Source organism: Oncorhynchus clarkii, chromosome 32, assembly GCF_045791955.1.
Source record: "Oncorhynchus clarkii lewisi isolate Uvic-CL-2024 chromosome 32, UVic_Ocla_1.0, whole genome shotgun sequence".
Lineage (NCBI taxonomy): Eukaryota > Metazoa > Chordata > Actinopteri > Salmoniformes > Salmonidae > Oncorhynchus > Oncorhynchus clarkii.
This window is the reverse complement of record NC_092178.1, coordinates 34,935,703-34,962,800: the sequence shown is the minus strand read 5'-3', so window position 1 is coordinate 34,962,800 and position 27,098 is coordinate 34,935,703. Positions and strand designations below refer to the sequence as shown.

Here is a 27,098-nt window from a genome sequence, read left to right as displayed (position 1 = left end):
CCTGCAACAAACTGACTCATAGAGACTTGTTCTTGGTTTAGATTGAGCTGCGTATACATTCATCACAATATCCACGACTCACACATTCCAAGACGAAAGCTATAATCATTGCTGAAGTTTTATGAGGCTGTTAATAGAATTGCTAAGCCACAGTCTGACATTTAGATGACACTTCAGTGGAGGTATTAATGCCAAGGTTTCTTTGTTCTCTCTAAGGGCCTGTCTGTCTTTATCCTGTCTCTGCTGAGTGTGAGAGGAGTTGTAGGGATGTCAGGGGTAGACTGGACCGCGGAGGAAGACTCAATCCCTCGAATCAGAGATCACTCAGCGGGAACAGCCAACATGGAGACAGAGGATAAGGCAGAGATTGGTACCAGAGACAAAAAGCTTACATCATAACGTATGGGAGGTGGTATTACTTCTACCAGGTACTCCTCTCCAGTCCTTATACAGAAACAGAATAATGAATATAGGGGAATATACAATTTGATGTCTACAGTACCATCATGGTCTTCATTGCATCATCCCGTGTCAAGTTTGTGTGTCTCCGATTGATTGATTTGTGTGTTTTATGAAGTCATGTTCCTTTACAGCGATGGGATCTTGACTCCGGGTTCTCCGTCATTATCACATCACATCTGTGTCATAGGGGGTATTAAAATCTCTCTCTGCGCTGCATGACAGTTGGAGCGCTTGTCACTGTAGACCCGACTCCCGAGCTATAGTGTCTTTTGTCGTCATCGACAGATGGGCGAGGGCGAGACTTGACGATTGAACATCTAAGAGTTAAGGGTCAGCAGCCCTGAGGTCAGATATCCAGAATCCTATAATTTATTTTTTTGAACCTTTATTTAAACTAGGCAAGTCAGTCTAAGAACAAATTCTTATTCACAATGACGGCCGACCTGGGGGGGGGGGCAGTGGGTTAAACTGCCTTGTTCAGGGGCAGAACGACAGATTTTTACTTTGCCAGCGGAGGGATTCGACCCATCAACCTTTCGGTTACTGGTTCAACGCTCTAACCACTGGGCTACATTACCTGCCGCCCCAATTCGCAGGACTTACTTGCAAGTGTATTTTATCCGTCTTGCCCTCCTTATCCAGAGAGGGGATATCTGTTTAATCCCCAATTCACACTATCACACAGATGAGAGGACGGACTGACACAATCTACCTCGTGACTCGTCTGTCGCTGTCAGTTACGTAAATACGATTGGTCTAGGGCAGGCTGGGATTAGTGACATCACAGCGGGGTGTCTTTCCTACTACCTTTTGTCCTGTCTGACCTACCACAATGGCTTAGGATGCATCATGTCGTGCTGATTACAGGGCACACAGTGGGCTAACACTTATGGTACGTACTATTCTATACTACCTGTACGTTCAGTACCTCTACACTCAGTAGGGTATTCCATGTCATTGGAAATGAGGAGGAGAAGCAGCGTGTTCTGTATGAGGGAGTCACACTTAGCTACATGTCACTCAGGAGCCGGAGCCACATGGCGATGATGGCCTATTGGTGTTCTGAAGCTGAGTACGCCGCGACTGTGGGGGGATTCAACTGGAGGAGGAGGGGTTGTGGATTTAGGCCAAGGCTGCTGTGGTGCATAATAAATGATGATTTCTGTGCCTACACAGCCTCATGGCCCCTGGCTTTACGAACACGTCTGGGGAGCTGGCATTCAGAGTCGCACAAACAATGGAGGCAGCAGAACAAACAGATAAATGAACAGGAAGTGGAAAGAAATGGTTTGAAACGAAAGGGGGAAAGGATGAGACATCAAGTTAGGAAGTGAGGGAGAGAGGGATCTTTTTTTACAGGCTGCATTAAAATAAACCAAGTTCCTTGTTCTGGGTATTGAGGACATTGGATCCATTGTGTTAGGAGAAAGAAAAAGTATGTGTGTGCAAAGATATTTCTTAGTGGGATTAAGGTATTTCCTAAGTTTCGTTAAATACATCTACCTCGCCGGCTCCTCTTGCCTCTGGTTCTCTGTCTGTCATTGTCTTTAGAATGGTTTAGGAGTAAGTGAGAAAGCAGGGATTCCCCTTACTGTTCAATATTTGTGTTAGAGTAGTTTTGGAGTCACCTCGCTCTCTGTATCCCTCCGCCCTCTGTCTGTCTATAGGCAGAATTGAGGGGAAATCCTAGGGGGGATGCTCTTGGTTTCAGGGTTTGTAACGATTATGTTCTGACGAAGGCTGAGAGGGCTTTTGGCTTGATTGTTTCCTTATCTCTGCAACGCCTAAACTGGATGTCTTATTTGTCCATGTGGTGCACACACAGACACACATACTTAGTGTTTCTGACTCATTTCAATATTTCATGAGGAAAATAGCAACTCAATCCCATTTTATGGGGAACAGAGCTGCTCAATTCCCAATGCAGAAAATTATGCTGGCTAGAATGTTCACATTTCTTTATTTCAGCTGTGTCAATTCATAGAGGGCTGAATTATTCCGTCATTTAATGAATACACTGTTAATACACCACAATTCTCCAGGCAAGCTGAGATATCACTGTCTTACTCAAATGCGATCAGTGAATGAGCATGACATTACAAAAGTTGAAACACTGCAACCATTATCTTATCTCTGGGTGTTCTCTTTCTTGTAGGGCAACAACGACATTGTCTTCACAACACTGAGCATGCATGACTCATGTTATCTTCTCATATAGCCTGGTAGGCCACATGCGAAGTAGCTTTCTCAGCTCATGGCTGTGGGTTATGGGCCTGACGGACACGATTCGATGGGAGGGTGTTGAAATACAAAAACCCAGCTGTCAGAGAATTTATTCCACCCCAATTTCAAAACAGCACTCAACACTATTTATTTATTTATTTAGGAGGGTAAAGGTGGGGGGGGGGGGGGGGGTACATAGGGAGAGAGGGTGGCAGTTGAGGCGTGGATGGTCTCTGTGCATCTTCTTGGCCCTCTGGTGTTGACTTTGAGTTATACAGTGTTTGCATCCACTCCCGCTAATTAGCGCGCCACACCCTCCGGCACACACTCTGCTCTGCTCTCTTGGATGTGACCCAGTGACAAGGCAGAATGCAGCGTGGGAGAAAGTCACTGCGGCAACAACCACGCAAACATACATAGATTGAACTCACCTTTATCTCCCTGCAGCCTCCTCTCCATGAATTCCAGGGTAAAAATTTTAAAAAGCCAGCCATATCTGGAAAAAGTCTATTAAGTCTGGAGGAGAGAGACCGAGAATGGGTGGGTGTGAATTGGCTCTGATAACTACTGCTGTGTGGAGCGTGGAGGCACTCATGTATATGTATTCCTTGTTTATTTTATGCCAAAGTCTTGTGAAATACAAATGAGGACGTTACTGTGCTGTTCCTCTCACTGAAACGCTCTGGCACAAAAGCCAATCCGGATATAAAGGATCTATTTCCCAGAGACGGACCCACACACGTACGCGCACACACACATTCACACCCTCCCTTCTCTTCCATTTTCAGCCCCTTGTGTCCCCTGTGCATTAATCTGTGATTCTAAAGATGTGATTTTACGATGTCTTCCTTGAAATATTCATGGGCAGGCAGGCAGGCAGCGCGTCCTGCTGGGGCTGATCACCAGGTAGGATGAATATCATTACCATGGTTTCACACATGAGCAGCGCCATCATGGCTATTTAATGCCGGCCGCCCCTTTTCCTCCATCAAGTGCCTCCTTTCTCAACACCACCCCAACATTTTATTTATCAATCGCATTTTTGGCACCAAGGCACTTTTGGCTTTACAACCCCGCTGCAGCAGATTGAAATGGGGGGGGGGGGGGGGGGTTAATGTCTGTATATTTCAGCTTCCCATCCTGTTCCATCCTGATGCTAACACATTTCCCTATTTCAATGGGATTTCAATGGTATCCAAATGAGCCCCTGTCTTTCTGTGAGCTTTGAGCTCCTCCTTGCAACTCTATGTTCATGGACATTGCTATTGATGACACTGCTGCACCACAGGGGCTGAGTTAAAGCAGTTGCATTAATGCGATGTGTCGCCATGGATCCCCTCAGGGATTTCCCATAATGATGCAAAGTTATTTGCCCGGTCCCAATGTCACCTGTCATTCACCTGATCACTCAGGAGGACGTCGCTACAGGTCGGCACAGAGGCCATAATCATCCTGTAGGACCAACACCGCGCCAAAAGGATTCCTCATCATTTCAAAGGGGCCTCTTCTGTTTCTTTCCAGCCACTAGAGATTTGAGAACACACTGTGAAATGGCGGAGAGTCCAGTATCGAGATAAAATAGAATAGAATAGCTTTCTCAGGGGGTTTTCTGTTCATTATAAACTGTTGCTCCTTTGTTTCCCCCCTCTAAGGAGGCTTCATGAATTATGTAGAATTGGTGTAAAAAAAAAAATCTAATAAGGATAGTGTGTGCTGCACATTTAAAAAAATAAAGAAATCAATTGAAATCCTTGGACCTAAGCATTAGTTTTTTTGGCCCACCAAGTCCAAACAGTTTTTTTAAATTATTATTAAAGGTGAACTGCACTTACCGATTCCACATATGTTTCTTCCAGTGCTCAATTAAGAAAAGCAGCGGCCATTACTGAAGCCCAAACGAGAGTTGTCTTTGGGGTGTGGTATAATGTGGGTGTTTCTTGGGTGTGTCTTTGCCATTCAATCACAACAAACAAACAAACAAGGGCAGTAGTGAGGAACTTAGTGACAGCGAGATAAACTAATCTAGCTTTGCTATGGAGACTAGTTCTGAATTTGAGGACTTCTCTCCCCCTGACTGATTCGCCATCTCAAGATGATCTGCTAATTCAGTTCAATGTGTAGGCTAAAGACTGTGCTGACTTTGTGTTTAGCCAACCTGACAGCAGCTAGCTAGCATAGCTACAGCTGGCTAGCCTATCTAGCTTGTCAAATCACAGTTATGACAAGATAGCAAGAAGTACCAGTGTCTGGAATGTGCTTCATGGGACACCCGTTCTACAACACCTTGCTACGAAAGTAGCTTACAACTTGGAAGTTTTATCAGGTCATGTAAGTTACCGTGGAAACGATATCAACTGCGAGTTGAATTCCCGTCTTCTGTCAACGCAGCTGTCAACACAATATTATATAACTGGCTAGTTGTGCCTCGTCTCTGCTTATGTCAGCTGTTAGATCTAGAGGTAGACATTGCACAAACATGGCCAGCCTGAATGTAGATACATTTATAAACTAGACGTTGGGTGTGTTTGTTTCACAAAGACAATCTATTTCTAATCTATTTTTATGGTCCATTCTAAGGATGTGTCTGTCTAACCACACACTGACATGCACAACACTCTGGGTGAGGTTCTGTCTTAAAGTCTCCAGTGGGTGATGAAGTCCCTTCCATCTACTGTATGTAACGTATTGCAGGTTATGGTCAGGTGGAAGGAGGGTGGGGTGGAGGGGTGGAGTGCACCACACTCCATTCTGGATATGACAGAGTTTTCCTCAAAATGCAAGTAAAACTAAGTGCATGCTCTTCAACCGATTGCTGCCGGTACCCTCCCGCCCGACTAGCATCACTACTTTGGACGGTTCTGACCTAGAATATGTGGACAACTACAAATACCTAGGTGTCTGGTTAGACTGTAAACTCTCCTTCCAGACACACATTAAACATCTCCAATCCAAAAATAAATCTAGAATCGGCTTCCTGTTTTGCAACAAAGCCTCCTTCAATCAACATACCCTCGTAAAACTGACTATCCTACCGATCCTTGACTTTGGCGGTCATTTACAAAATAGCCTCTAACACTCTACTCAGCAAATTAGATGTAGATATCACAGTGCCATCTGTTTTGTCCCCAAAGCCCCATATACTTCCCACCACTGCGACCTGTATGCTCTCGTTGGCTGGCCCTCACTACATATTCGTCGCCAAACCCACTGGCTCCAGGTCATCTATAAGTCTATGCTAGGTAAAGCCCCACCGTATCTCAGCTCACTGGTCACCATAGCAGCACCCACTCGTAGGACACGCTCCAGCAGGTATATTTCACTGGGCATCCCCAAAGCCAACACTTCCTTTGGCCGCCTTTCCTTACAATTCTCAGCTGCCAATGACTGGAACGAATTGCAAAACTCACTGAAGCTGGAGTCTTATATTTCCCTCTCTAACTTTAAGCATCAGCTGTCAGAGGAGCTTACCGATCACTGTACCTGTATACAGCCAATCTGTAAATAGCACATCCAACTACCTCATCCCCATATTGTTACTTATCCTCATATTGTTACTTATCCTCTGTTAAGGGAATTTTTATCAATAATGACTAATTATGTATACATTTCAATCAGGACTGACTAATCAGAATACTATTATGTTACTGTATATGTATGAATTTTCTTTTTAATCCTAGTACTGAATATAATGTGTGTAAATATAATCAAGAATTAGAACAATGACTGTCTGTTCCTTGGTAGAAATGAATGAACTATATCGCCAGACTGGCTAGAATGCTTATCTACACAGGCTGACCTTGCCTCTAGATGATGTGGGAAGGCTTGAGAACTATACCGCCTTTGTACCAGTGTCAAGAAGAGACGAAACAGTTTAGAAAACGCTGACGTCATTTTCAGTTTATAACCTGTGATAAAATGTATCATGGGCAGTACTCTAGAGAATAAACGCAGCTGGTTGATTTCAAAGACTGGTCTCTGTCCATTTTATACAAATAAGAGTCTTACAAATTCTTATGAATTGACAGAGTGTTTAATTTTGATTGAGTATTAAAACATAGAGGAATTTAATTCCTGTAACATCCTCTTGCTCTTTTGCACTCCAGTATCTATTCTCTACTTATACATCATCTGCACATCTGTCATTCCAGTGTTAATGCTAAATTGTTATTATTTTACCTCCATGGCCTATTTATTGCCTTACCTCCCTACATTTGCACACACTGTACATAGATTTTTCTATTGTGTTATTGACTGTTGTTTGTGTAACTCTGAGTTGTTTTGTCGCAATGCTTTGCTTTGTCTTGGCCAGGTCGAACGTGTTCTCAACTGGCCTACCTGGTTACGTAAAGGTGAAATACAGAAGAGAATAAATGAATAAAAACCCATGGGTCCAGAGTTCAATAAGTACAGGCAGATGTGAGATGCAAGAAGGTGGCACTCTTCTCATACCACTCTGTAGCTACTGACCAAGCTTCCTCCAGGAAGAAGCGTTGACTCAATCAGTAGCCTACAGAGTAATATGAGAAGAATGCCAAGAATGCCAACTTATGTAGATATTCGAAACAAAGGGTTATGATGTCTTTCAAGTGTAATAGTTCCATGTAGAATAAACAATCCTTCACAAAAAATACTATAGAAGCAGTGTTTTGCTAATATAACAAGGTACAAATATTACACGTCTTTCATCTTCTGTCATTCACAGCCGATACAGGTACTGTACCAATCAGCATTTTGTCTGGTGGTACATGTTAGTCGTCCTCCCTTCGTACGGTGTCCCATATAAGACAGTCTCCGGACATGTTTGAAGAATACACAATGTCCCCGACTACCATTCCATTCAATAATAACCAAAAACCGAAAAGTAATAGATGTGTTTCGTATCATTTTAACGCTGAGTTCAAGGTCTCTCCCAGTTCAAACGTCTGCATCCACCTGTCTTTTAGTGAGGGGGACTCCGTGACAAACCATCTCTCCTGTTCTCCACCTGTAGAGAAACAAGGTAGAGTTGGTACACACAGCACTGATTACATGATCAATGGTTGTTACAGTAGGTGAAGTCCAGGACAGACAAGTGACGGTGTTTTGACCTATGACCAGACCAAATGTGACCAACCTGAAGTGGGACTGGTGCCTGGGCGCGTACTGACTCAGCGGTCTGCTCCTCCTATGGTAGGGGGCTTCCCACAAAACCGCTGAACAACAAATCCACCCGTTTTTGTAAGTAGCCTGCGAATGAAATAAAATATCATCACTCAATAAATATATAGCAACAACAACAACAAAAAACATCTGTAGTTTGGAAGTAATTATACTAATAGAGTGACGTTAAGTACAACACAGATTCAGGCCAATGACGCTGCATGACGCTGGTACTATGCAACTAGCGGTAACGATACATTGCTGAATGCTCGCTGACACGTATTTGTAGCATGCTAGCTTAAAAGACTGGTACTCGGTCTAGACAAGTACCATCTTTCATTTATTTTTGCGCTAGAAAATACACAACAGACTTTCACGAGAGCAGGCGTGTTGTTTTAGCACTAGTAGCAGATGAAGCCCCCGAATGCTAGCTAGCTAGTGCTAAATAACCTAGCCCTTGATCACTAAAAGGCAGAATGCCGCCAGGGCCTGTTTTCGAGAGCAAGAGCTAACCCAAACAACATGCCTGTTCCTCTAAAAGTAGCTAGCTACCTAACGTGCAAATCTGGGTTAGTTATCAATATTTTTGTCCTAGTTGAAATGAATTGGCTAGCTACCTAACTTTAGCTACTGGAGATCTTCTTAGCTCGCCAGTTCGAGTGGAAACGTTAACGATAGCAACATGGCCTCAGTTACATCCTATCAAACCTTCTCGTCAGGTGCAACGTTAGCTATGCAAATCTTCCTGTCTATGACATTATATCACATTAGGGAGAGGCTATGTATTTAGCGAGTTACATCACAGTATCATAGCTAGCTACTCACCACACACCAGTCACAGCCATGATGTCGTACGTTTGTTGCATGTAGTCCATTCCTTGCCATCTTGCGCAATATTGCTGAATGCATTAGAAGTTTGCACCAACTTTAAGGAAGCCCATTTTCACTCCTATGCCGAGCAAGTGTGTGTGGGCAATTGGACATCATTGGCAAAAGTGGGCATGTAACAAACCCATACCCGTCTTGACGCACTCACTTCCAAATCTAATTTTGGACAAGACTGACTTCATGACCGAAAGGATCCTATTTACACTTTGTCGTCAATTTTGACACTAGAGTAAAACAAAACAACTCCAAAAACAATGAATTTACCAGTATGGATTGAAGAATTGAATTGAAGGAAATTAGCTTTGAAACTGAACAAAAATATTCTAATCTCAGCTCCAGGACAGAATATGAAGAATCGCAGGAAATTACCTTTAAAGGTCCAATGCAGACATTGTTTTAATCTATTTATCAAATTATTTCGGGGTAACAATTATTTCTGGTAACAGTAAAAAAAAAAAATACTTTACTGTGATTCTTTTCAATTAAAATTGTAAAAAATATTTGAAAATAGCTTCTTAGCAAAGAGCAATTTCTCAAGCAATAATTTTGCTAGGACTGTCTGAGTGAGGGGCCTAAATGGATGAGCCTAATGCGAGGGATATGTATAGCCTAACAACTCACACTGAATTCTTCCACTGTTCCGTTGTTCAAAAAAACTTATCAACGATTGGATCGTCTCTAACCAATCAGAGTATCAAAGCCAATTAAACATTTTCAAACCGCCGCTTTACCCACGTGTGCTCTGGCTCTGGCCCAACCCATCGGTTTCTGGTACAATCAGACGACCCCCAAATGTGTTCGCATTCGGTGAAGAGTCTGGGAGGTACTCAGATCCAGACTCATTGTGGAGAAGAAACTTACATCCGTGGGTGTGTCGCAGTGTTTGGATGGAGCAAGGAGTCTGGGTAGCCAGGCAAGGATATGTAACCTGAAAACGAGATGTTATTGACAGAGAGGTTTCAAACTCGCTTTGTTATTGGTCTATTAACTTATACTGCCTGGTGACTCTATCCCACCAAAGCAGGCAGAAATTCCTGGAGGTCTATTCAAACCGCTCTTACACTAAAAGTGCATTATCATAATTTCACAATTTCACAGAATTATTTCAACCTGATAGTGTGGAAATACTGTATATATACACACACAACACGGGAAAATCAAGTTTTTGTCTGCACTTGGCTCTTAAAACTGCAACATTTTATCTCAGCTCCATGGTAGAATGTGTAGAATTGTAGGAAATTAGCTTCAAAACGGCAAACACTTCTCTCAATTGCAGAAAATTGGTTTAAATATGCAAAACATTTCTCTACACTGCCAAGATGGGGTCCTCTAAAATGTTCTCTAAATTTCAGCCGCGCTGACGGGCCTTCCATGTCCCTGGCCACGCCACCTGCCAAGCCCCCCTGCCATGCCCACCACCTAAGTCCCTTTTTGATCCAGAAAGAAAATCCTGGATGTGTGTGGTGTGTGTGTGTGTGTGTGTGTGTGTGTGTGTGTGTGTGTGTGTGTGTGTGTGTGTGTGTGTGTGTGTTTGTGTGTGTGTGTGATGTCTGTGTGCTGTGTGTGTGTGTGTGTGTGTGTGTGTGTGTGTGTGTGTGTGTGTGTGTGTGTGTGTGTGTGTGTGTGTGTGTGTGTGTGTGTGTGTGTGTGTGTGTGTGTGTGTGTGTGTGTGTGTGTGTGTGTGATGTCTGTGTGCTTGCGTGTGCTTGCGTGTGCGTATGAGAGACGGGTGTTTGGTGTGTGTGAGTCCACATCGCCTGTCCCTCTGCCTTTTCAGAAGCTTTTCAGCCAGTTGCCATACCACCATGACATTTCTGGATATTTTCAACCATTTCCAAGTCATGGTTTCAATTCAAAATGATTGCCGCTCCAATCCCCCTGCCAGCGCGCCAGTTACGGAGGGCAACCAGTACCACAGATAAGACGTAATAAATAGGCTTAGCAAGAAACTACTCAGTATTTTGAATTAGTATATAGAATTAGACATGTGCTGTATCAAAGATTACCACATAGGCTACCACCTCTGAACTGATGAGCTAACCTGCCAATGTTTGGCTCAAGAAGCATACCTCTGGATTTCACGAGCTGTATGAGTCATCGACAGCCCCTCTGTCCTTTCTCTCCGACATGAGGCTGACAACGCCTCAATCTCTCTTCTTTACCAACGCAGTCGCCGCTAACACGCCGAGTCATCAGTCGATCAATAGGCAGAATAAATTCCCCAGCCAGGATGCTCCGACACTGAAAGAAGGGTTGTGTATACAGCTACATCGAATGTGTGCTGCCGTCAACAATATGAACAAACCTCTGAGGTGTGACTTTAAACTGTCATTAACTTCCTGTCCGAGAGCCACGACAGTACATGCCTGGCTACCATTCGGTACCGAAAAGTAGCAATTTACAGACACGGTAGATAGGCTTGTTATAATGTTTGGGTGAAATAAGGTCCTTCTAGGGCAGCACGCACCTTATTGCCTTACCTCCTCTAACAACAACAGGCTGGCCGTGGGAATGCTAAGCAGCTAGGCAGCTTGATTGAGACAGGGCTGCTTATAAACAGTCCTATGGTTTGAGCTACATCTCTCTCCCCGGCAACACTAAAGAGAATGAGAGATCGTCTCCTCTCACTCCTTTGATCTGCGCAAATGAGATGTTGAATAATTAGTGTGTCATGAAAACAAAGTGCCGGCGCTCGCTTCTCTCAAAGGGTTTGCTGAGTAAATGTCAGCAACAGGGAAAAAGACGGAGTCACACCCCCCCCCCCCCCCCCCCTGTCACCCTGCCTTAATAATAATCACATTACCGCAGAAGTCTCAAAGGAATTCCACTCTGTAGGAATGTAATCCAGGGGACTCAGAAAGTCACGCAGTGTTGTCTCTCTCGTTAGGGAAGTAACTCCCTATACTCAGGTACCTCGCGTACTGGCAACATCTTCAGCGTTGTTCAGATACTGACGCTCGTTTAGCGCCACCGTAACTGAACGTGACAGTTTGCATTGTCATCGCTATGAACGATGACCAGGTTACAGTGAACAAATGCAAAGGTCAAACACAATAACAAAGAGGTAGCGTTCCTAATAATAATTGTTGTTGTTGTTGTTGTTTTGTCCAGGGTTTGCCTCCCCACCTACCTTGCTTTATGTTGTTGACCATCGTAGACCCTTGAAGTGGAAGTTGTCTTAGTTCAAAAGACACATTTTTGTAAACTTCCCCTCACAGGTAGGCAACAGTGAGTAAAGGCAGAATGACGTTCCAAGCATGAGGTCTGCCAGTAGAGTTAGATCAGGTAGTGTGAGCTGTCTACCCGTCTTTCTCTCTGTTTGTGTAGCTACTACAGCTTGATATCAGATAGAAGCAAGTCTTTCATGAACCCGCTCTGGGCTGTGAAGAGGGCTCAAACTTTCTCCAAAAGGAAACCATTGAAATGGAGGAGGAACTTTTCTGTCTGCCAGATTCGGCTGGCCTGCTTGTGAACCTGAAAAAGCTCAAATCCCATCTCTGGCAGAGAGAAAGAAAAAGAGAGGGGGGAGATGGGTGGAAGAAGAAGGAAGAGGGGCGCTTGGTTAAATTTATGGGTGAGAAATAAGCTCATATTGCTTGAAATCTCCCTGGATATATTTCAGGGAGGTGTCTAAGAGCCCATTATAAATATTAATAGCAAAGGGCACCACATTTTCCTGCTTCAGAAGATTGGAGGCTAGAGGGGTGGGGGCACAATATTACCATGTTATTGTGTGTTCAATACACTTGAATTTTCAAGGCGTGTAGACATCTGGGAACAAATCTGCCATGTATGTCGTGCATCTGATAAAATTGCCAGATGTTTTGTCCCATTCCTGATATCAATGTTCTCAAATCTCAGATTTAAAACATCTAGTTTTTACCATAGTTTTGTATTGCTTTTAGGTATTATATTTAGCGAATAGATTTTCAGTAATGTGTGCTGCGAAGCAACATATCAAGTCAGAGATATGAAATAGTCAAACAAGCTGCCCCCTCACCCCTCACCCATTGCCCCTAACCCCTTATATACTATGTTGACTGAGCCAGCTTGCCCATGTTAAAGACCTGTGTTTCTCAAACACCTCCTTCACCCTTCGCCCCTAACCATATGCCCTGAACCCTATCCACTACAACAAGTGAGGAGGCATGCCCAGTTATAAAGACCTGGCTGGGTAAACGGATCCGACACTAGAGGAGATTCATTAACGTAGGTCCCACGAGGGGGCCATGGGAATAATTATCAATTAGGCTGGAGTCAGGCGCCGGGGTGCATTGGTGTGGCAGCAATAGGGGGGGGGGGGGCATCGAGGGGCTCTGAACGTGCTCCCTGAGCACCGGAGCATACAGGGCATCAGTGTTAAATACAGAGCGTCGTTTAATCTAATGCTTCAGTCGCTCGCTGCGATCGCTTGTCAGTTTTGCCAGCTAATTAGAAAGTAGCCACATGCACGGCTGACACATTCTCCCTTCTCTCCCCCCTTTTTCTTTGCTTCTCTCCTTTCCACCGCTCAGTTCTCTCCCCATCTATCTCTCTTTTTATATCTACTTCTCCTCTTTCCCCTTCGTTGTTAGGATACTGTTTGTTGAATATCCACGTTTGACCTCTAGCTACCGACAGAAAACCACAAAGGCAAGAGTCAAACAGTAGGAAATGGTGTCCCAAAATAACAAACAGGATTATGTGAGGGTTAATAAATTGTTTGGGTGGTTGGTGTGTGTGTTCTTTGTCTTGACAGTAATTGATAACTTAGCCTACTCCCTTTGCTTAACTAGCTGCCAGATACAGCCTGGGTGACCAGAACATATCGATTCGCCTTCTAATATCTCTCAGTGATAATGACACAGGTCACAGGTCACAGTGGCAGGCGACAGGGGGGGGCAGAGTGGGGTTAGTGTATCAGTGGAGCTAGAGAAACTAGAAGCATTTCAATGTCAAAGAGCGTTATGGAGCTTGCAAGGAGCATTGTGGCAGCACGGCACATTGCTTTGAAGTAATTTTTTTTCTTCTCCCAGGCTTCACCTGGTAGACGTTTAGCAGACGGGTGAAGACAGATGTGGTTGACAGTAGACCCCTCCAACCCCCCACCCATCTCTTCCTTTCTTTTTTTCACATCTTCTCTCTCATCTCTCATTCCTTGGGCTTGTTCACTGACAGAAGTAGATGGGAAACCATGGCTGGTAGGGGGATGGGGTTGGCTTGTCAGAGACATCTCTCTCTCTCTCCCTCGCAAGGAGATTTTGAGAAGTGTGTCTCGGAGCACAGGTGAGGTGGGTTGTATGTCAGCCGTGTAAACAGGTTCCCTGCTGTTTCCTTCTCTTTCTCTCCTCTTGCTCTCTCTATGGACCCCTATAACTCTTCTGTGTGTAAAGCCCTATAGGCATAAAGAAGCTGTCCAACACCTACGATCTAGACCCCTATCGCCCAGAGATGGAGAGAGAGAAAGGATAGATAGACAGATGGACAGACAGACTTTATTGAAAAACATTTAGTAAAACATTGTGTGTGTGTGTGTGTGTGTGTGTGTGTGTGTGTGTGTGTGTGTGTGTGTGTGTGTGTGTGTGTGTGTGTGTGTGTTGGAGGGGGGGTCACCAACGTGAAGTTCATAGGAGGATATCAAATTGGGTAGAGTCTATATTTGTTTTAAATAATGCATATAAAGATTAGGAATAAGCTGAGGCTTTGATTTCTGATCAAACCGATGGAAAGGTGGTTTTAGAAAACATCTACCAGTAAAAGTCTTAATTAATGGGTATTAGAAATACATCAAAACGCTATAATGTTAAAGACCCCTGATAAATAATATCAACACTTACAGTATATTTCGTTTCTAATACCAACACATATTTACTTTGGGAAATGTTCTTCTGCCTTCTGTAAATGTAATAAACATTGCCTTGTGCCTTGGAATTCCGTTACCAAAAATCCACATACCTCATAGATATTGTCTAATTTCACTCCCTCGTGAGGAGGGAGGATAATGAAAGATCACAGAAGTAACAAGTAAAAGTAGACCTAAATTACTTATAGTATTTTTACTGTTATACATTTTATGAATTATTAAGTGATTAAGCTCTAAATTCCGTTACCAAATTTCGTAAAGGAATTTCTGAAAAGTCCGTAACGGAATTTCTGCAATTGAATGGGAAGTCATAGTAGTAACAAAAAACAGTTGGGTTCAGTTTGGACAGCACAGTACGGTACAGTACAACGCAGTACATCAAAGAAAAGTAGAGTTCAGTACAGTACTGTAAAGTAGAGTTCAGTACAGTACTGTAAAGTAGAGTTCAGTAGTAGTTCAGTAGAGCGCACACTATAGTTCAGTATACTATAATGTACTGTATTGTGCTGTGTTATAATCTACTCTACTGCACTGTACCCTACTTTACTGTACTGAACTATACTGTACTGAAGTCTACTGAGCTCTACTGTGCTGTACTTTGATGTCCAAACTTGTGAAACATAGTCTATGGTTGGTTCAGATTTGGCCCGGTATGGACCAACCAAATTTGGTCTTGTTTGGTGGCAGAGCTCATTAAAATAAAGGGGCCAGTGGTAGAATGATACTCAAATATGCTAAGGAGGATACTGCTTATTTATAAGGTACCAGTCAAAAGTATGGACACACCTACTCATTCAAGGGTTTTTCTTTATTTGAACTATTTTCTACATTGTAGAATAATAGTGAACACATTAAAACTATGAAATAATACATATGGAATCATGTAGTAACCAAACAAGTGTTAAACAAATATATTTTAGATTCTTCAACGCATTCTCTCAACCAGCTTCACCTGGAAGGCTTTTTCAACAGTCTTGAAAGAGTTCTCGCATATGCTGAGCACTTGATGGCTGCTTTTCCTTCACTCTGCAGTCTAACTCATCCCAAACCATCTCAATTTGGTTGAGGTCAGGTGATTGTGGAGGCCAGGTTATCTGATGCAGCACTCCATTACTCTCCTTCTTGGTCAAATAGCCCTTACACAGCTTGGAGGTTTGGTTGGGTCATAGTCCCACTAAGCACAAACCAGATGGGATGGCGTATCGCTGCAGAATGCTGTGGTAGCCATGCTGGTTAGGTGTGCCTTGAATTCAAGATAAATAACAGACAGTGTCACAAGCAAAGCAACCCCACACCATCACACCACCTCCTCCATGCTTTATGGTGGGAACCACACATGCGGAGATCATCCGTTGACCTAATCTGCATCTCACAAAGACACGGCAGTTGGAAGTTTTGGACTCATTAGGCCGAAGGACAGATTTTCAATGGTCTAATGTCCATTGCTCGTGTTTCTTGGAGCAAGCAAGTCTCTTCTTATTATTGGTGTCGTTTAGTAGTGGTTTCTTTGTAGCAATTCGACCATGAAGGCCTGATTCACATAGTCTCCTCTGAACAGTTGATGTTGAGATGTGTATCTTACTTGAACTCTGTGAAACATTTATTTGGGCTGCAATTTCTGAGGCTGGTAACTCTAATGAACTTATCCTCTGCAGCAGAGGTAACTCTGGGTCTTCCTTTCCTGTGGCGGTCCTCATGAGAGCAAGTTTCATCATAGCGCTTGATGGTTTTTGCGACTGCACTTGAAGAAACTTTCAAAGTTTTTGAAATTCTCTGCATTACTGACCTTCATGTATTAAAGAAATTATGGACTGTCATTTCTCTTTGCTTATTTGAGCTGACTTGGTCTTTTACCAAATAGGGCTATCATCTGTATAACCCCCCTACCTTGTCACAACATAACGTATTCAGAAGGAAAGAAATTCCACAAATTAACTTTTAACAAGGTACACCTGTTAATTTAAATGCATTCCAGGTTACTACCTCATGAAACTGGTTGAGAGAATGCCAAGAGTGTGCAAAGCTGTCATCAAGGCAAAGGGTGACTGAGGAATCTCAAATATAAAATATATTTTGATTTGTTCAACACTTTGTTTTGGTTGGTGTATGAGTCCTTTGTGTGTTATTTAATAGTGTTGATGTCTTCACCATTATTCTACAATGTAGAAAATAGTAAAAATAAAGAAAAACTTAGATGAGTCGGTGTGTCCAAACTTTTGACTGGTACTGTACATATGTGAACCTATCTAGGATCACCATGAAGAGAATGCAAATCATATCCATAATTATGCATTTCTGTGTCGTGCAGATCAGGGGCGCGTGCTGAAATTGCTGCAATTCCGTTACAGGATGTAAATCCACTTCACTTGTTGTAGTTCAATAACCAAAATATATGTTTTTTTCAAAGTCAATGTGGAATCTTATTTCAGAGCAGATATTTAACCGTTTATGGAAATCGTGAACACATAAACCACTGAAGGAGATTTTACCGACATTCTGTTACCAAACTTTGCATCTGCACAGTTCTTCCAGAATGTGTTTCTTGTCAAATGGTCCGTGTAAATTGATGAAAGTTGTCCTTTGTGCATAGAGTTGTATGGTTTGTTATACTTTGAAATATGTTAAGTGAAAGTCCCCGCACAATTCTGTTACCGTGAATTGCCTGTGTGTGTGTGTGTGTGTGTGTGTGTGTGTGTGTGTGTGTGTGTGTGTGTGTGTGTGTGTGTGTGTGTGTGTGTGTGTGTGTGTGTGTGTGTGTGTGTGTGTGTGTGTGTGTGTGTGTGTCCCACCCTGGTAACAGTATGTGTGTGTGGCTCTGCTGTTGGATGGGCATGTCAAAACTGTCAGGATTTAACTAATCAAACTCCCACACACACTACCGGCTGCTTCCTCTCCCACACTATTCCTTCACACACACACACACATCCATCTTTCTCCACAACTAGATGGTTATGTGGGAGGTGTAGGTCTGATTGACCACTTCATACAGAACAGGACACACACACACACACACACGGAAGTACATATTCCATACTCCACATACGTTACAAAATAGGTGAAAGTTACAAGGACAGAGAGCGAGTAAGGAAGGGAAAGATAAATAGAGAAACCATTGTGAATTCACCAGATGTACTGGGGATTGCAGACTAGAGGCTCCAGTGTGTTCTCCTGTGATTTAGTTCTGCCCATCTTCAGAGGGCATACTGTTGTCTCAATGACGAATCCCAGTCAGTCCTTTCATTAAGGGATGTTTCTACTGGCTCTAGATTGTCACTAGTAATTAGCTCAGCCTTTATAAACCACAGCTTGCGAAACACTGAACAGAGGCAAGATGGGGGGTGGGGGGAGCCTGGGGGGGACAGGCTCCGAGTGCTGAATAATTTGATTTGGATTTAGTGTTGCTCAGAAGAATGACACAATTTCAACTGGGATTAATACGGATTTAATTCAATCTGGCCCGGCCCCGAAATAGCCCTCCCCATGTCCTGCTGTTCGCCTGCAAGCACCTGCTGTTCGCCTGCAAGCACAGCTGCATCTGGCATGGGGTAGGGGGGTTTCTTGGTTGTGTGGGGTCTAAGAATGTGTGTGCGCGCGTGCGTGCGTGTGTGTGTGTGTGCCGTTTTCTCTGACATCGCCTCAGCATGTTGCTGCCTGCTTCATCTATTTAATTATAGACTAAATGCCTGGAGCTTGTTTGCTATCAGAGTACCAAAACGAATGTCTCTCTTTCATCTTGCGCTCTCTCGTTTCACTCTTTCTAATGTTCATTGCATGTCTACAGTATATCTGTTAATTGCAAAATCTTATAATCATCTGAAGAGAACGGACCGCCTATAAATCTATACAGGAACATCTGTACATTACAATCGACTAATTCTCCATTGTCTGCACATGCAACTCCACTGTATTTCGGGTCCTTAATGACGTCCAGTTAAAATGTGTCGACTGCGCTGCACTACTGTACAACCTCCTATGTCCTGCATGTCCTCAGAGCCCCTCATATTCGTCACTCAACACATCTGCTGTCCTCTCCTTAATCTTGTTACAATGGAGCCTGGGTGTTGCGACCTTTTGCCACATTTCAGGCTTCAAAATTAAAGATATAAAACTGTATTTTTTTTGTGAAGAATCAACAACAAGTGGGACACAATCATGAAGTGGAACGACATTTATTGGATATTTCAAACTTTTTTAACAAATCAAAAACTGAAAAATTGGGCGTGCAAAATTATTCAGCCCCCTTAAGTTAATACTTTGTAGCGCAACCTTTTGCTGCGATTACAGCTGTAAGTCGCTTGGGGTATGTCTCTATCAGTTTTGCACATCGAGAGACTGAAATTTTTTTCCATTCCTCCTTGCAAAACAGCTCGAGCTCAGTGAGGTTGGATGGAGAGCATTTGTGAACAGCAGTTTTCAGTTCTTTCCACAGATTCTCGATTGGATTCAGGTCTGGACTTTGACTTGGCCATTCTAACACCTGGATATGTTTATTTTTGAACCATTCCATTGTAGATTTTGCTTTATGTTTTGGATCATTGTCTTGTTGGAAGACAAATCTCCGTCCCAGTCTCAGGTCTTTTGCAGACTCCATCAGGTTTTCTTCCAGAATGGTCCTGTATTTGGCTCCATCCATCTTCCCATCAATTTTAACCATCTTCCCTGTCCCTGCTGAAGAAAAGCAGGCCCAAACCATGATGCTGCTACCACCATGTTTAACAGTGGGGATGGTGTGTTCAGGGTGATGAGCTGTGTTGCTTCCTTCTTGCATTGTTGCCAAAAAGTTCAATTTTGGTTTCATCTGACCAGAGCACCTTCGCCCACATGTTTGGTGTGTCTCCCAGGTGGCTTGTGGCAAACTTTAAACGACACTTTTTATGGATATCTTTAAGAAATGGCTTTCTTCTTGCCACTCTTCCATAAAGGCCAGATTTGTGCAATATACGACTGATTGTTGTCTTATGGACAGAGTCTCCCACCTCAGCTGTAGATCTCTGCAGTTCATCCAGAGTGATCATGGGCCTCTTGGCTGCATCTCTGATCAGTCTTCTTCTTGTATGAGCTGAAAGTTTAGAGGGACGGCCAGGTCTTGGTAGATTTGCAGTGGTCTGATACTCCTTCCATTTCAATATTATCGCTTGCACAGTGCTCCTTGGGATATTTAAAGCTTGGGAAATCTTTTTGTATCCAAATCCGGCTTTAAACTTCTTCACAACAGTATCACGGACCTGCCTGGTGTGTTCCTTGTTCTTCATGATGCTCTCTGCGCTTTTAACGGACCTCTGAGACTATCACAGTGCAGGTGCATTTATACGGAGACTTGATTACACACAGGTGGATTGTATTTATCATCATTAGTCATTTAGGTCAACATTGGATCATTCAGAGATCCTCACTGAACTTCTGGAGAGAGTTTGCTGCACTGAAAGTAAAGGGGCTGAATAATTTTGCACGCCCATTTTTTCAGTTTTTGATTTGTTAAAAAAGTTTGAAATATCCAATAAATGTCCACTTCATGATTGTGTCCCACTTGTTGTTGATTCTTCACAAAAAAATACAGTTTTATATCTTTATGTTTGAAGCCTGAAATGTGGCAAAAGGTCGCAAATTTCAAGGGGGCCGAATACTTTCGCAAGGCACTGTAGCTTCAGCCTTTAGGGATAGTGTTGTGAAAGAGGAAAGAGTAAGATGACTAAATAATAGTGCTGAGAGATTCATGCTTTCTGAGGTCGGTTCAAGTTTCTTATACAAAACAAGAATCACGGCTTCAATTTCGGTTTCGGTAATTATTTTTTTTTAACATGAAATGCATTATGAGATAATGACGTTACAATGATTTTTAGAGCTTTTTCATAGAAATTCCAAAGCCAGAATGAGTGAATATTCAATTGCCCAAACTTTGAAAATATTCCATTGTCTGTGTAATGTCTGTATTGGATGGACATCAATAGAACAAAAGGATATTACGATAAAACATCGTTTTTATTTGAAATATGCAGAAATCGCTCCACCATTTCCTGGTTGCTAAAATTACAACAGTTTGCCTAATTTCAGTTTGTGACAAAACAAGCAAGTATAGTGTAGAGAATCACTGTACCATCTAAACTGCTGTGAAATATTGTATTTTCAGCTGTTTGAAGCTGGTATACAAAACCAAAAGTAAAACAAAAAAATTCAGCAGGGGAAGCATAGAAGTAGCGCACATAGACTTGCTTTCAATGCGAATGACAGATCTATAACTCACATTTCTATGTTCATTTGGTCGGGTCGCACAAAACGTTACATATTGCAGCTTTAAAGTGATCATCTCATCTCTGCTCAGGCAGTAGCAATCAGCCAGCCAGGCCATGTAAACATTACGTCCTCCCCATACTGTACTGTCTTTAGTCATCCTATTTAGCTAGCCTGCCTAAGTATGCTGCAGAGCTGTCACTCTCGTCTTTGTGTTATGCACATTCCTCTCTCATGCAGTTTATGCAGTCTGTGTGTATCTTTCCTAACGTAGGAGGCAGAGTGTAACAGGCCAGAGATCTGTACATAATGACGAGATGCTCATGTTTCCGCTCTCACGATGGTAGTCGTTGTCCCAAAGGCGGGAAGGCAAGCGACAAGCTTAGGTCCAAAATAAGCCCATACAAATGCATTGTGCTTATTTTGGACAGATTTTGACGAGAGTGAAACCTCTCGCTTCGCCTATTCCTCTCTGATCCGTCTCAGAGACAGAAATAACTGCCCAAATGGATTATGGTCATTGTAGTTAATTACCACGTTTCTGCGCTGAACTAGGTTGAATATTTGCTTAATGAAAGCTACCACTCCCTTCAGCCCAACGTCGCACATAGTTCTTAACTTGATTTCTCAGATTTCTCCCATGAATAATTTGATTTCTCTCTAGAGAAACGGCACGTTGGACTCACACAAAAAAAAGTAATTGAACCGACGTCGGGCAATTCGTTTTTTAATAACCCCCCAAAAAATGTGGGTTAATCGCATAGCACCCAGTAACATTTCAAAGTTTTGGAAATTCACTTTTGAAAGTTTTTCATTGCAAGAATTGAAGAGAGAATTTCACTTTTACAAGTTTTCAGTCAGGTGAAGTATTCTGAGCAATACAGGAGACGACTGGCTGTGCTGCACAATAGGTCATTATGCACTGACCCTGTCCTTACAGAGGAAAGGCAGAGCAAAAACAAGGTAACTGCCGGAAGCACTCAAGTTGACAGACTGAGAGGGGAAGATGTGAGTCACCTCCAGTTGAAAGAGCTAGCACTGCAAATAGCACTGCAGCTACAGTTGAGTACACAAAGGAAAGGCTTCTGCACTTCAAATCAAACTTTATTTGTCACATGCGCCGGATACAACAGGTGTAGATCTTACCATGAAATGCTTACTTACAAGCCCTTAACAAACAATGCAGTTTTAAGATAAAAAATAAGTGTTAAGTAAAAATAGAAAAGTAAAAAATAAAATAACAAATAATTAAAAGCAGCAGTAAAATAACAGTAGCGAGGCTGTATACAGGAGGTACCGGTACAGTGTCAATGTGCAGGGGCACCGGTTAGTTGAGGTAATTGAGGTAATATGTACATGTAGATAGAGTTAAAGTGACTAAGCATAGATAATAAACAGAGAGTAGCAGCAGCGTACAATGCAAATTGTCTGGGTTGCCATTTGATTAGCTGTTCAGGAGTCTTATGGCTTGGGGGTAGAAGCTGTTATGACGCCTTTTGGACCTAGTCTTGGCGCTCTGGTACCGCTTGCCGTGCGGTAGCAGAGTGAACAGTTTATGACATGGGTGGCTGGGAGTCTTTGTACATTTTTAGGGCCTTCTTCTGACACCACCCGATATAGATGTCCTGAATGGCAGGAAGCTTTGCCCCAGTGATGTACTGGGTCATACACCCTCTGTAGGTTGTTATACCAGGCAGCTCTCAATGGAGCAGCTGTAGAACTGGGGGGAATAGGCTTTGTCGTGCCCTCTTCACGACTGTCTTGGTGTGTTTGGACCATGATAGTTTGTTGGTGATGCGGACACCAAGGAACTTGAAGCTCCAAACCTGCTCCACTACAGCCCCGTTGATGAGAATGGTGGCGTGCTCGGTCCTCCTTTTCCTGTAGTCCACAATCATCTCATTTGTCTTGAACATGTTGAGGGACAGGTTGTTGTCCCTATAGGCTGTCTCGTCGTTGTCGGTGATCAGGCCTACCACTGTTGTGGCGTCGGCAAACTTACTGATGGTGTTGGAGTCGTGCTTGGCCACACAGTCATGGGTGAACAGGGAATTCAGGAGGGGACTGAGCACACACCGCTGAGGGGCCCCAGTGTTGAGGATCAGCGTGGCGGATGTATTGTTAACTACCCTTACCACCTGGGGTCGGCCCGTCAGGAAGTCCAGGATCCAGTTGCAGAGGGTGGTGTTTAGTCAATGGGTCCTTAGCTTAGTGATGAGCATTGAGGGCACTATGGTGTTGAATGCTGAGCTGTAGTCAATGAATAGCATTCTCAGGTTGGTGTTTGTCCAGGTGGGAAAGGGCAGTGAGGAGTGCAATAGAGATTGCATCATCTGTGGATCTGTTGGGGTTGTATGCAAATTGGAGTGGGTCTAGGGTTTTTGGGATAATGGTGTTGATGTGAGCCATGACCAGCCTTTCAAAGCACTTCATGGCTACAGACGTGAGTGCTACGGGTCGGTAGTCATTTCGACAGGTTACCTTAGTGTTCTTGGGCACAGGAACTATGGTGGTCTGCTTGAAACATGTTAATATTACAGACTCGGTCAGGGAGAGGTTGAAAATGTCAGTGAAGACACTTTCCAGTTGGTCAGGGCATGCTCGGAGTACACGTCCTGGTAATCCGTCTGGCCCTCCGGCCTTGTGAATGTTGACCTGTTTAAAGGTCTTACTCACATCGGATATGAAGAGCGTGATCACACAGTCGTCAGGAACAGCTGATGCTCTCATGCATGCTTCAGTGTTGCTTGCCTCGAAGCAAGCATAGGCTTTGTCTTGAGAGAGTGTGGCCAGCCTAAAAACTCTAACGTCAAAAGATTGGACAATGGAACATTCATTTCTGACGTCCATATATTAAGAATGGTCCGGGAGTGTCTAAAGAATAATCCTGTCAAATTGTTATTATTTTGTGATGTCAATAAGACGGTATAACAAAGTAACTGCATCTCTGAAAGTGTACAGATCCTATGTATCAAGTTTACCTTTAAATGCTGTATGAAATATATGATTAAATATGAGAATACTTTTTGTGAAGATAGCAATGTGATTTTAGCCTTCTAAATGAGAATTGTTTTTCTATAAACTTGGGCCTAGTCATTTAGCTCATCTGGCAGGTTTGTGTCACTTGGCAGCTCACAGCTGTGCTTCCCTTTGTACTCTATAATAGTTTGCAATCCCTGCCACTGTAACGGATGTGAAACGCTAGCTTAGTTAGCGGTGGTGTGCACTAAATAGTGTTTCAATCGGTGACGTCACTTGCTCTGAGACCTTGAAGTAGTGGTTCCCCTTGCTCTGCAGGGGCCGCGGCTTTTGTGGAGCCATGGGTAACGATGCTTCGTGGGTGACTGTTGTTGATGTGTGCAGAGGGTCCCTGGTTCGCGCCCGGGTATGGGCGAGGGGATGGTCTAAAGTTGTACTATTAGACCACATCCAACGAGCGTCGGAGCCGGTGTAGTACGATTCAATCTTGGTCCTGTATTGATGGTTCGTCAGAGTGCATAGCAGGATTTCTTATAAGCATCCGGGTTAGAGTCCCGCTCCTTGAAAGCTGCAGCTCTACCCTTTAGCTCAGTGCGGATGTTGCCTGTAATCCATGGCTTCAAGTTGGGCTATGTACTGCTATGTACTGGTCACTGAGGGGATGACGTCGTCTGTGCACTTATTGATGAAGCCAGTGACTGATTTGGTGTACTCTTCAAGTCCATCGGAAGAATCCCGGAACATATTCCAGTCAGTGCTAGCAAAACAGTCCTGTACCCTAGCATCTGCGTCATCTGACCACTTCTTTATTGACCGAGTCACTGGTGCTTCCTGCTTAAATTTTTACTTGTAAGCAGGAATCAGGAGGATATAATTATGGTCAGATTTGCCGAATGGAGGGCAAGGGAGAGCTTTGTACGTGTCTCTGTGTGTGGAGTAAAGGTGGTCTAGAGTTTTTTTTTCCCTCTGGTGGCACATTTAACATGCTGATAGAAATTAGGTAAAACTGATTTACGTTTCCCTGCATTAAAGTCCCCGGCCACTAGGAGTACCACCTTTGGATGAGCGTTTTCCTGTTTGCTTATGGCCCTATACAGCTCATTGAGTGCCGTCTTAGTACCAGCATCGGTGTGTGGTGGTAAATAGACAGCCCCGAAAAATATAGATGAAAGCTCTCTTGGTAAATAATGTGGTCCACAGCTCATGAGATACTCTACCTCAGGCGAGCAAAACCTTGAGATTTCATGCACCAGCTGATGTTTACAAATATACACAGACTGCCACTCCTTGTCTTACCGGAGGAAGCTGTTCTATCTTTCCAATGTAGAGTAAACCCCGCCAGCTATCCGTGTCGTCGTTCAGCCACGACTAGGTGAAACATAAGATACAGTTTTTAATGTCCCGTTGGTAGGATAGTCTTGATCATAGCTTGTCTATTTTGTTATTCAATGATTGTATATTGGCTTATATGACTGATGGTAGAGGCAGATTACCAACTCGCCGCCTCTTTCTCTTGCGAATGGTGGGGATTTGGGCCTTTGTCGGGTGTCTGAGGTAAATCCTTCACGTCCGACTCGTTAAAGAAAAAAATCTTTGTCCAGTACGAGGTGAGTAATCGCTGTCCTGACATCCAGAAGCTCTTTTCGGTCGTAAGAGACAGTGGCAGAAACATCATGTACAGAATAAGTTACAAATAACGTGAAAGAACACACACAATAGCACAATTGGTTAGGAGTCCGTGAAAGGGCAGCCATCTCCTCCAGTGCCATTCTGCCTTCAGGTTAATATACTGCCCAAGTATGCCAAGTTAGGACTCAAATGAACATACTGCTGAATATATTTTGTTATTATAACTTGGAGTGTGTAAAGTGTACACTTGTAGATCCATCGAATGTAAACACATTGAGAAACATGGCATAGAAATAAACACACAGTGTTCAGACCCCTTCACTTTTCCCACATTTTACGTTACAGTCTTGTTCTAAAATGGATTAAATAAAGAAAATTCCTCAGCAATCCCCACAAAATGCCCCATAATGACAAAGCGAAAACAGGTTGGTAGACATGTTTGTTAATTTATATAAAAACAGATGTTCAATAGAAACAGGATGCACCTGAGCTCAATTTCGAGTCTCATGCCAAAGGGTCTAAATACTTATGTAAAATTCAGACCCTTTGGCATGAGACTCGAAATTTGATTGGAGTCCACCTGTGGTAGATTCAATTGATTGGACATGATTTGGAAAGGTACACACCTGTCTATATAAGGTCCCACAGTTGACAGTGCATGTCAGAGCAAATATCAAGCGATGAGGTTGAAGGAATTGTCCGTAGAGCTCAGAGACAGGATTGTGTCGGGGCACAGATCTGGGGAAGGATACCAACAAATGTTTGCATAATTGAAGGTCCCCAAGAACACAGTGGCCTCCATCATTTTTAAATGGAAGAAGTTTGGAACCACCAAGACTCTTCCTAGAGCTGGCTGCCTGGCGAAACTGAATAATCGGGGGAGAAGGGCATTGGTCAGGGAGGTGACCAAGAACCAGATGGTCACTCTGACAGAGCTCCTGAGTTCATCTGTGGAGATGGGAGAAACTTCCAGAAGAACAACCATCTCTGCAGCACTCCACCAATCAGGCCTTTATGGTAGAGGGGCCAGACGGAAGCCACTCCTAAATAAAAGGCACATGGTAGCCCGCTTAGAGTTCACAAAGAGGCACCTAAAGGACTCTCAGACCATGAGAAACAAGATTCTCTGTTCTGATAAAACCAAGATTGAACTCTTTGGCCTGAATGCCAAGCGTCACATCTGGAGGAAACCTGGCACCAACCCTACAGTGAAGCATGGTGGTGGCAGCATCATGCTGTGGGGATGTTTTTCATCGGCAGGGACTGGGAGACTAGACAGGATCGAGGGAAAGATAAAAGGAGCAAAGTACAGGGAGATCCTTGATGAAAACCTGCTCCAGAGTGCTCAGGACCTCAGACTGGAGTGAAGGTTCGCCTTCCAACAGGGCAACGACCCTAAGCACACAGCCAAGACAACACAGGAGTGTCTTCCGGACAAGTCTCTGAATGTCCTTGACTGGCCCAGCCAGAGCTCAGACTTGAACCCGATCGAACATCTCTGGAGAAACCTGAAAATAGCTGTGCAACAACTATCCAACCTGACAGAGCTTGAGAGGATCTGCAGAGAAGAATGGGAGAAACTCCCCAAATTCAGGTGTGCCAAGCTTGTAGCATCATACAAAAGAAGACCCGAGACTGTAATCACTGCCAAAGGTGCTTCAACAAAGTACTGAGTAAAGTGTCTGAATACTAATGTAAATGTGATATT

The 27,098-nt window shown here is 43.4% G+C and overlaps 1 protein-coding gene and 1 pseudogene across 1 annotated transcript in view; one reads left to right on the top strand and one right to left on the bottom strand.

Moving 5' to 3' along the window:
* LOC139391960 (uncharacterized) overlaps nucleotides 1–26,669 on the top strand; it is a 30,077-nt pseudogene extending 3,408 nt beyond the window's left edge.
* The window catches only part of LOC139391961 (uncharacterized), a 590,779-nt gene that overhangs the window by 241,422 nt on the left and 322,259 nt on the right, over nucleotides 1–27,098 (bottom strand). The gene's annotated exons all lie outside the window — the stretch shown is intronic.